The sequence below is a fragment of the Aythya fuligula genome, chromosome 1, assembly GCF_009819795.1.
Source record: "Aythya fuligula isolate bAytFul2 chromosome 1, bAytFul2.pri, whole genome shotgun sequence".
NCBI lineage: Eukaryota > Metazoa > Chordata > Aves > Anseriformes > Anatidae > Aythya > Aythya fuligula.
Genome location: NC_045559.1, coordinates 5,571,215 through 5,589,167, shown reverse-complemented (window position 1 = coordinate 5,589,167; position 17,953 = coordinate 5,571,215).

Genomic DNA, 17,953 nt, shown 5'->3' with positions numbered 1-17,953 from the left:
AAGAAGTCTAAATGATCAGATCAGATAAGGACATCTTCATTGGAGGTATCTTCATTTGCTCAGCCAAAGCCCGTCCCAGGTATCTGCTCTAAATTGGGGGTTAAGTTTCTTTTGTAGCTGATAGGATGTTTCGTTTTTCACAGCACTTGTTTTAGAATTAATACCAACTGTAGGATAGGATGAATCACCCTTTAGAACTGCTTCTTCTTTATTGTCCAAAGGAGGAGCCTTGATAGTTAGCTTAGACTGGGTACTTTTTAGATGACTATAATTAAATGAAATGAATCTCGGCCTGGGGGGCATCTCCTACAGGCCCAAAATACAATACATATTTCATGTTTCTGTTGGTGGCAGCAGGTGGTCTAAAGATCAGAAAGATACAGTCCCTTTCCTGCCCTCATTTTGCCTATTACAGTAAAAAAATGGGCAGAGCAAGGAGGAAGAGAGGCGGCAGTAGACAGGGGAATAAGCAGTAAAGACATAAAATTGCTCAGGTCTACTGTGACCACCCTCAGTTGCAGTACAATTGCAGCCTGAGGACTGCAACAAAAGCTGTGAATAGTTGTTCTGTCTCTGTGGTAGCAGATGGTGGGGATTATGGTTCTCTCAAGTACTGATAGTTTCCCTTGAGCAACACCTTTTTTATTTTTTTATTTTTTCTTTACAGAAGGCAGACATTTATTTTAAGTGTGCAAAAATGTACCCCCCCCCCCCTTTCATCTTCGAAGGAAAGTGACACAGGGGCATCTCGTTATCTTGTATGAATATGAGCAGAGATGATATTTGCTAGGTGGAGACTTGTTCTTATATTTCTGCTCCCTTCTGCTCTCCCTTATGATATTCTTTTCACTTTAGAAGTAAATAAAAATATAATAATATAAAAAGAGTAAGTTCTCATCTATTATCTCAAGCTCTCTTCGTAGGTACAATAACAACAAAAAAGTGAAAATAAATTTATTTTAGAAATGATTTTTAATTGCAGTCTTTAAAAATCTTTGTTGATACAAAGACTTTTTTAACCTTGTTAAAAACAAAAAAGCGCATGCCTGTATGTTATGCATGTTAAAACTAAAACAAAACAAAACAAAAACATTTTAAAGATATGTAGTTTCCAGAATGTGGAAGACTTTCTGCTTTCCATCGGAAAAGCAAGCTGCTAAAAGCGGCCCCTAGTCCCCTTACTTTAGGCCCCTTAAGGTTTCTCCGTGTAAGTAAAAATCAAGTCATGAAAAATTTGTAGTGTCTATAGAAAATGTTAATATTAGAGGCTCAGCTAATCTAAAATATTATCAGCCCATAGTATGTGACAACTTATGTAAGTTGGAAGTCTTTCATTTTATCATTAAAGAAGCCAACACTTTGAAGGAAATTGTTAATACTTCTTATAAGACATTACAAGAACACCATTCCAGGAGTGAGTATAAATTAAAAGTTGGTCAAAAGATATTTAAAAATAACTTGTTGCCTTCTTCTTAAATTGTATACAACTACTAAAAGAAAATAACTCCTGTTAACAATATATATTAGAAGTCATTAACTGAAGAGTAGTAACAGTGGAATTCAAAACATCAGTGAAGGCAACATCAAGGAATAAAATGGAAAGCAAAAAACAGAAACCTTTTTTCCCTTTGCAACTGACCCAGTTATATAACAAATTACATTCAACATTATTTGACTCATGCAGGTTCACACAGATTCTTCTCTATGAGCTACACCAATACGACTGAGACATAATTCAAGTCAAGATACTCACTGTAGTCATACCTGCTTCCTCCTCTTCCTCCTTGGTCTATTCTTCCCCTCCCCACCTTGTGTTTTTTTTTTTTTTCTTTTCTTTTCTTTTCTTTTCTTTTCTTTTCTTTTCTTTTCTTTTCTTTTCTTTTCTTTTCTTTTCTTTTCTTTTCTTTTCTTTTCTTTTCTTTTCTTTTCTTTTCTTTTCTTTTCTTTTCTTTTCTTTTCTTTTCTTTTCTTTTTCTTTTTCTTTTTCTTTTTCTTTTTCTTTTTCTTTTTCTTTTTCTTTTTCTTTTTTTTTTTTTCTCTGATATCCTCAAGCAATTTAGTTGCCAAGACTCAGTCCCAAAAGACAAAAGTCTTACCATCACAGATGACTCCTTTTAGCTGGAAATAATATAACAAACTTGATCCCATCCACCCCAAAGAAACATCCTTCCAAAGTCAGCAAGAAGTCTGGAGTAGCTTCATGGCTAAGGGAGTCAGAAAGCATGACACATCCAAGGCGGTGGTGACATCAAATCTTCCTCTCTGAATAGTAACTACTTTATTTCCAATGGTGTACATTAAATAGGTTTAAATCCATCCATATCCATGCATTTTACTACCCCCAAAAAAGCAAGAAGTGGAAGGCTAATCAGAGAAAGACTGAGACTGTACAGTAATGGGAAACAGGCAGCTTCATCTCTCAAAGTTGCCTCTGTAAGTGGGAAGCAAGGCAATGCAAGGCAGTTGTGCACTGCCAATGTTTACTTCAGCTTAAGTTTACACCGAGACTTTTGTTATCCATGCCTTGTGGATTGTCACAGAATGCTTCAGCCTCAGGGGCACTAACTTGAATTTGTCCATAAACATTAAATTCCTATGGAAAAGTTCTGTACCCATGTGTAGGTTAATGCTTTTAAGTATAAATAGTTGTAAAGGCATCAGTCTCACTTTCCTAAACTGCTGGACCATGTTTTCAAAGGGGGAACTGGTGAAGCATAATCACAGTTATTAATCAATTTCTCTTTCTTCCCAGTTTCCATTCAGCAACTGCATGTCTTTAAGACTGCTGTCTTTTCCACCAGGGCTTAAGATACACATTCTAACTGGCTGAATGCATATGCAGTGGGGGAGTCTCAGAAAACTGTCCCATGGCCTGAAGAGCAATGAGACACTGTCGTGGATAGCCCTTCAGGCACAGGGATATGACAATGTTTGATTCTAAGCAAGTAAAAATGCAATAACTTTATTCTAGACATTAATGTTTCTAACATTTTTGGGTAGTATGAAGGTATCTGCTAGGATATGATTCATTGTTGTTCTCTGTTCAATTCATCATCACCCATTGTTAAAAAGGATTATGTGTTTTCCTCACCTACAACAATTCTCTTCAGTTCTCTTTATGCATTGATCCTGAGCCCTACCTTTGCGTATCTGCTAAAGATTGATGCATTTATGAAATTATTCCCCCATTAATTTCTTTTCTTTTCTTTTCTTTTCTTTTCTTTTCTTTTCTTTTCTTTTCTTTTCTTTTCTTTTCTTTTCTTTTCTTTTCTTTTCTTTTCTTTTCTTTTCTTTTCTTTTCTTTTCTTTTCTTTTCTTTTCTTTTCTTTTCTTTTCTTTTCTTTTCTTTTCTTTTCCTTTCCTTTCCTTTCCTTTCCTTTCCTTTCCTTTCCTTTCCTTTCCTTTCCTTTCCTTTCCTTTCCTTTCCTTTCCTTTCCTTTCCTTTCCTTTCCTTTCCTTTCCTTTCCTTTCCTTTCCTTTCCTTTCCTTTCCTTTCCTTTCCTTTCCTTTCCTTTCCTTTCCTTTCCTTTCCTTTCCTTTCCTTTCCTTTCCTTTCCTTTCCTTTCCTTTTTTTTTTTCTTTTATCTTTTCTTTCTTTTTATTTATTTTTTTTGTTATTATTTTTTATTTAATGTTTATATTTTGAATGAAATGATTGCTTTTCATTTTCCAAGAATACTGCCTTTTGTTATACCAGAACTAAGAACAGGCAGGACACAAGAGAACTATTTTTCTCACCCTGCTAGTATAGAGATTGAACACAAGTTTTTTCATTTCAACCTCCAGGCCAAGGGAAAACTATTTACTGAACCTTTTACAACAGTTAGAAGATTCCTTCTTGAACCCTTCTTGAAGATACCTTTTTGATGCTCATCAGAGTTTAGCATACTTTTGCCATGAAAGATTGACTTCTAAAGTGTGGTTACATGTGTATCACAAGTAAAGGCATTGAACATTTAAATGTTCAGTTAGCTGTACCAAAAACAATGGAAAGGTATGGTACTGTTCTTCATAAAGGCCAGACGGGATTCTATCACCCTTTCTTTTTGTAAACATAAAATGTCTTGTTATTAAGATTATTCTTTTTGCTGTTTGCTCTGTCTGAAATGTTTAATACTCAAAAACACTGAAACTGTATTTTCCTATCCATTACCTTGGGTACAAAACAAGGAGTTTTCACTTTCTAACTGTGAAATGTGTAGTTATTAAAATATTTGTTAGATTGTAGCCCAAAGACGTACTTGTTGCATAAACTTTTCAATAGATATCTATGTAAAAGCTGAAACAATTACCACTGTGCACGCAAGATGTCAATCTCATCTCAGTATGTGTAACTACTATTCAGCAGTGTAGATGTCTACATGTGAGCTATATCGTCTTGTATGTATCATAACTTTTACAGTTATAGAGAGAATAGGTGCTTAAGTTACATATTTTATCTGACCTCTTCTGGATTTCCTCAGGATGAGATTAATCTCAGATTCTGTAAGTGTCCGTTTCTCTCCCTGGTGTTGAAGAGACAAAATAAACCTACCTTAGTTCAGTGGGTGACATCGGTAGCAGGATAGTTGGACCAGATGATCTTGAAGGTCTCTTCCAACCTTAATGGTTCTATGATTCTATGAATTGCTTTGTAGACATCTAAAATTGGGTGAGTTGAATACTACCTGAGTTGCCTAAAAACTTTAATATTCTTTTCCTTACAGGCTTTGGTCTCTGAGAGAAAAGTGTTATATCTGGTGTAGAATATTTATTTTCATAAATGGAGAACACAGACACAAAGAATTAAAGGTTCAGTTCCAGAGGTACTGAAGTTCTGATACTTTAGTTTTTGTTAAGGAAAATCACACAGGAAAATGGTTCACAGAGAAGATCTATGGGATATCTAAGATCTGAATGCTGAGAAACAGCCTAACAACTAAACAAAATCCTTGCCTTGACCTCCAGCTCTACTCCTCAGTACATTTCAGCAATATGATACAAGAAATGCACAATGTATGATGATCATCAGGTAATGAATGGGGAAATGAAACTTAATATATGTTTTATTTATATGTTAATATGTTCATATATGTTAACATATGTATATGTTAACTGATGTAATGAAAAACTAGTCTTAATTCTTCCATATACAATGTTGGAAATAGTTGTTGCCATTGAGGAATGTGATCCTGAAATTACAATTACACTTCTATGAAAGTGTTGGCTCAGTTTTTAGTGATTGTCAAAAAGTAAATTGTATTATAATTGTATTATTAAGAACATTTTTAAACAAACAAGCAAACAAACAAACTACAAACAAAGAAACAAAATAAAAACAAGACAGAAAGCAACATCAAACCCTGGTATCACCTTTTATACAATATGCATTTAAGGGTTTCACTGTGTATTTCAGAAAAGCTTGAAATGGGTCACAGAGTTTGAATGGATATGGACAGTCTCTGTATTGTTTCTTTCTTTGATGGAAGAAGCATAAAGGATGAAGTATGAAAAAGAAAGGATGAAGTAACATCATCAAATGTATGATGTTACATAGAAAATCAATTTACTTATCAGTGTAAGGTAAAAAAGTTTGATAGTCTTTCACCTGATCTTTCCTAAAATATCAAGAGAGTAATAATTAAAATAGCAGTTAATATTAACACACACCGTTCAGTGTTCAGCATTCAACTAATATTTGAAACCAAGCAAACAAACGAACAACAACAAAAACAAACAAACAAACAAACAAAAAATACACATTTTCTTGTCATCTGAATGTGTATTAATTCTGGATATATTTTTTTAGGTACTCCAGGATTAATATACACCATTCTGTTTTCCTTAAAATTAAGAAGTTTTGTTTGTTTGTTTGTTTTTGGTTTTGGATTATTCTAAGAAAACAGTTTAAGATTCTCAGATATTGTAGGTATATAGTGTTACTGGTTTCCTTTGTAATTTCAACACTGTGACTACTGAGAATCTGGCTAGATATTTGTATTCATTTATCTTATTTATTTTACAATCATAGAATCGTAGAATAGTTTGGATTGGAATGGACCTAAGAGACTATCTAATTCCAAGCCCCCTGCCATGGGCAGAGACACCTCCCACTAGTCCAGATTACCCAAAGCCCCATCCAGCCTGGCCTTGAACACTTCCAGGGATGGGCATCCACAACTTCTCTGGGCAGCCTGGCACCCACGGTGCAAAAAATTTCTTCATAATGTCTACTCTTAATCTACTCTCTTTTAGTTTAAAAACATACCCCCTTGTCCTATCTCTACACTCCCTGACAGACTCACTCACCAACTTTCCTGTAGGTCTCCTTTAGGTACTGGAAATTTTCTATAAGGTTTCCCTGAAGTATCCTCTTCCTTAGGCTGAACTCCAACTCTCTCAGCCTATCTTTATAGAATAGATGCTCCAGCACTCCGATCATCTTCATGGCCCTTCTCTGAACTCACTCTATCAAGTTTATGTCTTATAATGCAGGCCCAAGAGCTGAATGCAGTGCTCCAGGTGGAGTCTCGTGAGAGCAGAGTAGAGGGGGCAATCACCTCTGTTGACCTGCTAGCTACACTTATTTTGATGCTGTACTGGTATATGGTTGGCTTTCTGGGCTGCAGGTGTACATTTTTTTGCTCATGTCAAGCTTTTGATCCATCAGTATGCTCAAGTCCTCCAAAGAACTGCTCTCTATTCACTTTTTGCCCAATTTATATTCATGTTTAGGATTTTCCTGACCCAGGTGTAGGACCTTGCACTTGGCCTTGATGAGCCACATGTTGTTCATGTGGTCTCACCTCTCAAGCCTGTCAAGGTCCCTCTGGACTGCATCCAGTTCCTCCAGAGTGTAAAACTAAGCCTTATCTAACTTTTTTTCTTTGTAAGTACAGAATACATTCTTGTCAAAATAACAATTTCAGCATTGTTCTTTGTGTTCCAAAGGGCTGTTTTGTTCTGTGGGGTTATTTTACTATGATGAGGGAATCATGAACTGGCACAGGGGTCTTCTGCTTGTTTTTTTTTATAATCAACCTCTGCTATAGCTTACTGTGCTGTTGTTTGGTCTTCAAATGAAGTGTTAGAACAATCTGGTCAGAACATAGAATCATAAAATCGTGAAATCACCTAGGTTGGAAAAGACCTTCAGATCGTCAAGTCCAACTATTAGCCCGGGCTACTGAGCCGAATCACTAAATCTTTTTCTTTAAAGTCATGTTCACATATCTGTTAGATATCTTCAAAAATACAGGATTTACCTTGGAAACTCAAAGTACTTCCTTTGGCAGCCCATTCCAAAGCTTGACCATCCTCTCTATAAAGAAATTCTTCCTAAGAACACAGCCCCCTGAATCATTAAAGAATGAGTCACTCCTGGCTACTCATGCTTTAAAAACAACAGTCTGCTAGTTGGTGGACAATTAGGATAAGGCCAGGAGGACCCGCTACCTCTGTTTTACCTTGACGATTATTTATTCTCAGCTCTGCATGAGATAACAGCTTCAAACAAAACTTTGGAGTGTCTTCTGTCCTCATTATCCTTTCCTTTATTATACAGGCTGAGGATAATTCAAATTGTTTTCAGCTATGTTTTTCTTTCCTGTGGTTTGACACCATCCTGGGCAGAAAACCATGTCAGACTGTGGGGTTTCCTCCAGAGAAGCTGCATATATAGGTTTCCACCATCAGCCACCAGACTGAAGGTGCAGGAAGGAAACTGTAATATGTGCTAGAATATACTCACATGGAGTCGGCTGTAGTGATAAGGTACAAAAATGGTGCATGTCTGTGTCTCAGTCAGAAGGGAGTTCTCATGGCCAGGGTGCACGCAATGTACAGCACCATGGAGTGCACCCACTGTACCCCATATTAAAACACTCACCCTGCCAAAGGAACATCACAATGCTCGATCCTTTTACTTAAAAAAAAAAAAACATTCATATTTAAAACTCATAATTTTGGTGCCATTGCATTTTATGTTACGGCTGTATAATGTAATCATTTCTTACATACATAATAATGGTGGCTAATACTGCATATAAACATAAAAATTAAATGAAATAACACCTAACCCATAAATTGGATGAATGATAATCACATTTTAATATTGTGAAACATCTCAGCACAGGAAGGATGTTAAGTATTTGTCCAGCTTTAAGTAGGTGTTTGCAATCTATTTAAAAGATTCAAGTGTGTGAGTCCATTAAAGACATGAGACTAAAGAAGACATAAATATCTAAATTAAGTAGGAACATTATAACAAATAGAAAATAAGGATAAGCTTAAATTTAAATATGAATTTAAGTTTTTTGATGAACTAGGACTTTAATTTTAACTTTCATTATGAGGAAACTCAATGTCTGCATATGTCTACTCTACTAAACCTTCTTTAAAAAGCACTATTGTTTTCTGTACTCTTCCGAGTTTTTATTTTTTTTTCCCCCCAAAATACCTTATCACTAGCAGAATAAAAAGCTAATGGATGACATTTTCAAATCTGCTGACAAAGGATGTGGGAATAGAAAGCAGAAAGTTTGTATGATCTTAGAATAATATAGGTTGGGAGGAATGTCAAAAGGTCTCTGGTATGAATCCTGTTCCTTCATAGCTATGAGATCTGATCAAGATGACTCAGGACATACCTGATGGTCTTGAAAAGTTCCGAGAACAACCCTTTTCAGTGTCTGACTGTTGTAATTTTTCTGCATATTTGTTTTGAATCTCTCTTTGTTTTACACCTGTGGTCTCTTGTCATCCCACCATGTTCCACTTTTATGAACCTGGCTTTGTCTTCCTGATGACCTTCCTGATGTAGGTATTGGCAGAATGCTGTCATGTCCTCCTGAAGACATTTTTTCTCCAGTTCATACAAGACCAGGTCCCTCATTACCCTGTCAAAGAGCAAGTGCTCTATCCCCCCTCACTGGTGGCCTATCACTGAGTTCATGCCAATTTATCAATTTCATTGTGTTTTATGAGGCTTAAAACTGGATGCAGTATTCCAGCTGTGGTCTAATTACTCCTGATTTGAGGGAAATAATATTTTCCCTCCATCTCCTGACTCTGTTCCTGCATTAGCAACCTGGAATACTGCTGTTTTTTGCTGCCAGGGCATGCTGCTGGCTCATACTTAGGTTGCTGCTCACCAGAATCTCTAAAGCTCTTTCAGGGACTATGCAGAGTTTAGTCCTAGAGTGCAGAATTTTGCAATTTTTCCCCTGGTGAATATAATGAAGATCCTGGTGATCTTGTCCTCCAAAATGCCTAGATCCCTCTGAATGGAAGCCCTACCCTCCCCAGTGAGAATAATGACTCATTCCCAATTTGATGAAAAACCTCATACATGGTACCTAAGAAAATTTGTCAAATTGATTTTTTTCAGAACAGTTTTCATATAAAAGAAAAATAAATAAATATAATATTACTTACTACTTGAAATGGAAAGTGAAGCCCGTGAGTTGAGATAAAGACAGTTTAATAAGACAGGAAAATAATAATAATAATAATAATAATAATAATACAATGATGATAATAGTACTACTAATAATAATATGTACAAACAAGTGATGCACAATGCAATTGCTCACCACCCGCTGACCGATGCCCAGCTTAACCCCGAGCAGTCCGGCCCCCTCCCCCCGGCTAGCCACCCCTATATATTGTTTAGCATGACGTCAGATGGTATGGAATACCCCTTTGGCTAGTTCGGGTCACCTGTCCTGGGTCTGTCCCCTCCCAGCTCTTACTGCACCCCCAGCCTGCCTGTTGGCAGGACAGAGCAAAAGTCTGAGGTGTCCTTGGCTTGGACACCTATAAGCACTGCTTGGCTTGGACACCTATAAGCACTGCTCTGCAACAATTAAAACATCGGGGTGTTATCAGCACTCTTCTCATCCTAAGCCAAAACACAGCATTCCACCAGCTACTAGGAAGAAAATTAATTCTGTTCTAACTGAAACCAGGACACTACTCCATTTAATAAAAATTATTTGACCTCTTTCTAGAAAAGAAGAGCATATTTTAATTTGAGTACAGAGGTCTTAGGCAAAATGCTATGGTATCCCTGCTTTGAGAAATCTTGCAGTTTAGATAAAGCCCTGCATTAGCGCAGCATCTGAGCTTGGGTTAATAGCAATAGGTAGTGACTAGTACTCAATGTAACTCAGGAAAAACATCTAAACATCTTTAGCTGCACCAAAAAAAAAAAAAAATCCAGGAAAAAATACTTGGCTTCTCTCCTGCAGCCACTGCTGTAGCGAACACTGAATAAAAGAAAGACAAAAACAAAACATCACAAAGGAAAAATCAGCTCGTCTTACGTCTTCATCATAGCTGACTAAAGTTGTATTTCAAAGTGCTTTTCAAGCTGTTTGGATACACATCAACTTGTAAGGGTAAAGGGAAGAAAAAAGTAAAGGAAAGAAACTCACCAGCTTTTCAGCCCTGAGCGCCAATGAATTATATTTTTCCCCATGTTTCTTTGCAAGTCTGCTTTCTCCTTTTCATACAGTTTTATTTATGTGGCAAAGTATTAACTCAGCAGTAAGCTAACAGCCACATGGAGTTATAAGAGGACACGTTTGACTTTTCTGCTGAAACATTGTATTCTTTATAAAACTATAGTTTGTACAGAGGAAATAATGATTCCTGGGAGACTGAATGTCTCAAGGGGTTGGGATGTGCAATGGGGTTTTCAATGTCTACCTCAGCACTTTGCATGTCAACCAGATTAATAATGACCTGAAACTTCTGCCTCACACCTCAGCAGTTCCACATACTTTTCCATTTGTAAGGGAGCATTGGGAATGGACAGCTGCTTCTCATTTAGGGAACAGAAGGGAAAACAAATTATTTTCATAATATCATAGAATCATAGAATGCTTGGGTTGGAAGGGAAATTAAAGCCCATCCAGTTCCATCCCCCCTAGGTGCTACCCACTAGATCAAATTGTCCAGAGATTCATCCAACCTGACCTCAAACACCTGGAAAGATGGGATATCCACAGCTTCTCTGGGCAGCCTGTGCCAGGGCCTCACCATCCTCATAGTAAATAATTTCCTCCTAACATACAATCCAAATCATCCTTCTTTTACTTTAATGCCTCCACCTCCACCACCCCTTTCCCCCTTTTCATGCTATTATCTGCCCATGTAAATAGTTGTGTTCCATTTTATTTATAAGCCTTCTTTAAGTACTGGAATGTTACATTGATGTCTCCCCAGAGTCTTCTCTTCTTCAGGCTGAGCAGCCCCAGCCCTCTCTGCCTTTCTTCATAGGAGAGGTGCTCCAGCCCTCTAATCATCTTTGTGGCCCTCCTCTGGACCCGCTCTAACAGACCCACATCCTACCTGTGCTGGGGGCCCCAAACCTGGATGCAGTACTCCAAGTGGAGTCTCATAAGGACAGAGTAGAGGGGCACAATCCCCTCCCTCAACCTGCTGGTCCCTCCTCTGTTGACACATCCCAGGATGCAGTTCACCTTTTGGGCTGCAAGCACCCATTACCACCTCATAACAAGCTTTTCTCTCAACAGAACCCCAGATCTCTTTCAGCAAAGCTGCTTTCCATGAGTTCTTCTCCCACTCTATCCTCACGTCTGGGATTGCCCCAACGCAAGTGCAGCACCTTGCAGTTAGACTTGTCGAACCTCACTAAGTTCTGCTGTAGTAAATGTCAAGACTTTGCCTCCACTCTGATTTAAACTTTGAAGATCTCAAGAAGGATCTCTGAACACTCTCACAAGGCCATTAGGGCCATTGTCACTGCAGAACCATGTCCCCACCATCATTAGCATTCTCCTCAAGAAACTGGCTGCTCTTGGCTTGGACTGGCGCACGCTTCATTGGGTTAGAAACTGGCTGGATAGCCGGGCCCAAAGAGTCGTGGTGAATGGAGCCAAGTCCAGTTGGAGGCCAGTCACTAGTGGCGACCCCCAGGGCTCGGTGCTGGGGCCGGTCCTCTTTAATATCTTCATCGATGATCTGGACGAGGGCATTGAGTGCACCCTCAGTAAGTTCGCAGATGACACCAAGTTAGGTGCGTGTGTCGATCTGCTTGAGGGTAGGAAAGCTCTGCAGGAGGATCTGGATAGGCTGCACCGATGGGCTGAGGTCAACTGCATGAAGTTTAACAAGGCCAAGTGCCGGGTCCTGCACCTGGGGCGCAATAACCCCAAGCAGAGCTACAGACTGGGAGAGGAATGGTTGGAGAGCTGCCAGGCAGAGAAGGACCTGGGAGTGATGGTGGATAGTCGGCTGAATATGAGCCAGCAGTGTGCTCAGGTGGCCAAGAAGGCCAACGGCATCCTGGCTTGTATCAGGAACAGTGTGACCAGCAGGGCTAGGGAGGTGATCGTCCCCCTGTACTCAGCTCTGGTGAGGCCGCACCTCAAGTACTGTGTTCAGTTTTGGGCCCCTCGCTACAAGAAGGACATCGAGGTGCTTGAGCGGGTGCAGAGAAGGGCGACGAAGCTGGTGAGGGGCCTGGAGAACAAGTCCTACGAGGAGCGGCTGAGGGAGCTGGGCTTGTTCAGCCTGGAGAAGAGGAGGCTCAGGGGCGACCTTATCGCTCTTTATAGGTACCTCAAGGGAGGCTGTAGCGAGGTGGGGGTTGGTCTGTTCTCCCACGTGCCTGGTGACAGGACGAGGGGGAATGGGCTTAAGTTGAGCCAGGGGAGTTTTAGGTTAGATGTTAGGAAGAACTTCTTCACTGAAAGGGTTGTGAGGCACTGGAACAGGCTGCCCAGGGAAGTGGTGGAGTCACCATCCCTGGAAGTCTTCAAAAGACGTTTAGATGTAGAGCTTAGGGAAATGGTTTAGTGGGGACTGCTAGCGTTAGGTCAGAGGTTGGACTCGATGATCTTGAGGTCTCTTCCAACCTAGAAAATTCTGTGATTCTGTGATTACCAGTAAGCTAATTTCCCCTTGGACATTAGACCAGACCCCAAAAGGATAATATGCAAAAGCAAGCCTAGGGTAATTCATCATAGCTATTAACATAGTCATAACCATATTATTGGCAAAAAATGAGGCTTATTGTTGGCAGAACTGGCTAAAGTGCTGTTCCTGGATTTTGAAAAGACCTTTTAGTAAGATTCATAGAGTTAACAGGGTCTGAACCATTCAAAACTACACAGCTTTCTGGTCTGTTGTGTACATGATGTCTTGTGATAGTTTGAGCTGTACTATAGGGGATACAGAGAACGATGTTTTTTTAAAAAAAAATGTTAAAAGGAAGTGTCTTTAACTCGTATGTAACCTTGCTGTCACGTAGCCTGTTTAACAGCTGTAGTACAAAAAATTCTTTTAGGTTTAGTCTCACAATGTTCTTATTAAATTTAGCTGCATCAAGAGCTTGAATTTAGCCATCCAGTAGGGAAATATTTGGTCCAAGCTCCTTTTTTGTAATTCATGGAGAGAAAGAAAGACATTCAAGAGTACATGTATTACTCTGAAATAAGTGTTCAAGATGAGCAATAGTATTTGCCCTCTGGAAGTAGTTACCCTGTTCCATTTCCTAAAGACAGAGCATAGACAATTGGCACAGACAAGATACATAGCTTCTACGTAGGTTATATAAGATGAGAAGAAACTCACTTATAAGCCATCAGAACATACATCAAGACCATGAGTTCCTTTTTGCTTTACAGAGCTATCTTAAGGAAATTCCAGGCAAATAGAGATTTCACACTATAAATGCATTTTGCATTTATATAATGGTTGAAAAAGACATTGATTTTATAATGGGAAAAAAATTGAATATTTGTGAAGTTATACAGGAAAGGATCCTGAAATCTAAGACATATTTGAATATCTTTGAATATTCAGAATTCAATGCTAAGCCATTCATTGATTCTCTCAATATAAAAGACAACTCCCAGCTACACATTTTTCATCATGACCTATTCCTGTTGTTGCTTCACAGTCTGTAGGTCTTGCTCAGGATGCATGCACCTATATTTTGGTTATGGAGTTCAAACCCTATTGACAGTCGACTTGAATTTCATGGTCTTTCAGGAATAAAACAATACCACCAATTGGAAGTGGGAATGTGGAATAATCCCCACAGCAATTAACAGCCCATGGCAGTTTGCTAAGTACGTTTTCATCCCACTGTACTATGGGAAAAATCACAGTCTTTCTAAAGCCAAAGATGTCCCACAAAACTAAGTTTCATTTAAATCTTGCTAAGCAAAAATCCAGCTTTCTAGTTAGTAGTATCTCCAAGGTTTTTCTAAATGCCGCAGCAACCTTCATGCTTACATTTTCTTTTCATTCCATCCACTCCTTTCTCTAGTTTTCATATAATTTTCACTTCTTAATATAAAAGTTGCCTGGTAGCAGCATATATACATATATACATAATACATTTCAGATCTTGAAAAGGGGAGGAAGAGAGTTGATTTCACTATAACACCTCTCACAGAGGGCCACACTACAGCCTGATGGCAAAATGTCTTCTTAATACCCAGATAATACTTCATGTTTGATAATCTGAGAGCTGGATGAGAGAACAGCTTATAGTAAGCATGGTAGAGATGGTAGCAGTCAGATTCAATTTCACCAAGGGTACTCAAATATCTGCTTATAATAAAGCTAAATAGTATCTGTTGTCATATCCTGTTGTGTATATTGACTTGTTTTCCTTTGTGCCAAGGACTTTCATGGTCTTTTTATTATTGGCATTTGGAGAACAGGGCAACACTTGTTTGAACTCAATCTGTGGCTTTGAATTTATTAGGTATAAAAGGACAATTGTGCAATGCTATTTTTCATTTTTTAAGTGACAGTAGGTATGTTCAAACCGTCTGTGTGATCTGGATCAGAACCAAAGGCTTTATGATTTTCTGTCCAAAGTTATGACTACTTTCAGAGAAATACAAATGTGCATGAAAACCATTTAAAGTGATTAACAACACTCACCAGAGTGATAAAAGTCATTACTTTCAGGCCTGCTATCTGCTCCTCGGGTAATAGCTGCAGGAACAGACCACTGACTGTGTTGAAAAGCCAGTAGATTTTCTATTTGGTCTGGCAGAGAGGCAGAAGGAACAAAATTCCTGACTTGATTCCCCTTGATCTTTGGTTTTCTACGGCTGTAAAGAGTCATTTTCAGCAGGATCACTGAGTGTTTCTCTTTGGCAGTGTCCTATATCCTATTGTGGACTTTTTGATGTGAGAGAGAAGAGCTCTTCACCCTTTAGGCTGATAACTTAGATCTCCCACTTTTTGGTTATTTACCTTTGCCGGGGTTTAAGTCTCATTGTTGTCTCCCTTTTTCTTCTCAGCAAGCTTCAGTTCTACTCTTTTTGGTATTTTTTCTTAAAAGATGACTATGCAGCCTCTGCCTGAACTTGATGGAAAAGCCTGTACACCCTGTACACTAATAAAAAAGAATAGAGATTTAACCTAGATGTTTTGAATTGTCATTTAGAAATATTTGTGTTCCTGGGGTAGTCAACAGACTCCAGAAGACCAGATAATCCTATAGCTGTCCACCTCTCTGTGTAAACCATCCTGAGAATTTAGTTGTTTCTTTTGGGAAAGGTGAACTGGACTTCAGGACTATGTAGCAGAAATTCAGTCACCTAACAGACTAAGGTAGGTATGGTGCAAACATTAGATCTTGGTTAATGTCATAAGATTTACAACATAAGATTTTGAGGCCTGAGGGACAGCTATTTACTCCATTCCAAACCAACACGAACTTATCACAATGTTCCATAATTCCACAGATCGAACAGTGTTAACATGCATTTTTCATAAAGCTGTATTTCTTTCTTCTCTTTTAAAAGACGACACTGTAGGTTTTCAAATTTTGAGATTTCCCTGCCTCCCCCATTTGTCTTGTCATTGTTAAATCTTATCTTTACTTCTTTGTTTCCACCATTCTTTTTAAAGAATCGTAATTGGAACAATTATCCTTGCTATGAGAATAATTAGCTATAGCTTTTTGACACATTAAAGGGTGAACATTACATTTTAAGCAGCAGGCACTGAAACACTAAACAATACTGCTTTGAATAGGACCATAGAGAAGAGCCTCAGGTGAAACAATTGCTAATTTTAGCAACTTGAACTTTATACCTTTATAGAAGAAAATTAATCTCACAGTAGTTTTTGGCTGTGAAATAGACAAAGCACTTTGGCCTATTTTAAAATAAACCTTTGATACGTGTATTTTCAGTGGTGGAAGATGGTTGCACAGTGAATCATCTTCTGATGTGTCCAACAGAATTTTGGTCATATGATGAAAAGAAAGTGTTTGATTCCTTTCCTTTGTGGCTGGATAAGTCAAATATCCAGTGTAATACAAATAGCAACATCCAGAAACACTTGCATTTTAGATATGGAATATGTCAATACAGAACTGGGCAGCATTACATCTCAAAAAATAAAGGTTACTGAATTTCAAATACTCCAGAAATGAAAACTCTGTTCCATGTTTAGTATTGTTCTTGTAGGAAACAGGTACTTATGGGCACCTTCCTGATGTTTAAGATATCAGATTAGTCTTGGTACCTTCCAAAATATCTTTCCTTCACTGAACATAATGGGAGTTTTGCAATTAAATTGACAAGACCATTTTGAGAAAGTCAGTACATCTTACTGAAGTATTTTAGTTTTGCAAGAATATGCCTAGGAAAAATATAGGCCTAAGAAACTTGACATAAGAAACTTGACATAAGTGAATTACAGTGATGACTTGGTCTAGTAATCATCCTGCTAACAGCACGGCAGTTATGAACTTTTTTTATCAATTAAAATGGAAAATAAAGATGTGATAATTCTATTGAAATAGTTTTTAATTGCTTGCTAGAGTTGCCTTTGGTCAGCTGTGAATTGTAGTATTATTATAATAATATAACTCTTACAGCATTCAATATAATAAGTAAGTGATGATGTAAGTTTGATGGAACTAATTGCTGTAACTAACATAATTGGCATCTTAATATATTGGAAAATAGTATTAAGAAATTCTTTAAAAAAAGAATATTAAGTAAATTAAAAATGGTGTTATTAATAGAGTTATCACCTTTGCAGCTTTTCCCAGGTTGCTGTTTCTGCCAAAAAAAATTAAGCTAAACAAGATAAAAAACTACTTAGATTTCAGCAATGAAGAAATTGACTTTATTTCTGCTTAAATGAGTCTCTGATTTATATACTGATTTTGGCATGAGTCATCTGAAGCAAACATAATAAAGCTAAGAGGTACTATTCAGACCCTCATCTAAACTGATATATAATATAGGTTTAAATTTGGATTAACTTTGGGATTTAGATCCCTGGAACATACTTGGAATTATTTTGGTAGTGGGTTATCACCTATAAAGTGAATGCATTTCTTGTCATCTTCCTTTCTTCAGACATGCATTGTGGTATTTCATCAGTCTGGGTAGGAAACATCTCCTCAGGGAGCAGGAATCTCAAGACTTCAAGTTTCTTCTTTCCATCTGAATATTTAGCAGGAAGAAAATCCATCTTCTTGCCCTGTGCTAAGAATGCAGTCAATAAAAGAAGAAATAGGAAATGACAGTCAGTTTGAAGCCCACTATAAGCACTGAGAAATATATGCTCAGTTCCTGGAATTGCTGCATTTGTTGTTCTGCAAAACTGAGCAGGTTGTTTGATCCTCTGTGTCTTAATGACTGTAAATGTAACTGGGAGTAAGTCTTGTTTTAGTCCCAAGTAAGATTATATATCCCCAAAGTAAGACTTCCATTCTTCGTTCATCACAGCTAATTGTATTGCAAATTCTGTGGTGCAGGGATTAATTATTATTATGTGATTTTCATCTGGCACATTGGGCCATAACTGTGCTACCACAGTATAAACAAAGAACAGTAAAATTACAGGTACTTTAGGTCCCCCAAAGAAGAATAAAAATTAGCAAGTGCTCTTGATTCTTAATTCTACTTCATTCTGCCAGATACTTAATTCTATTTTGTTCTGCCAGAATATTTGGTAC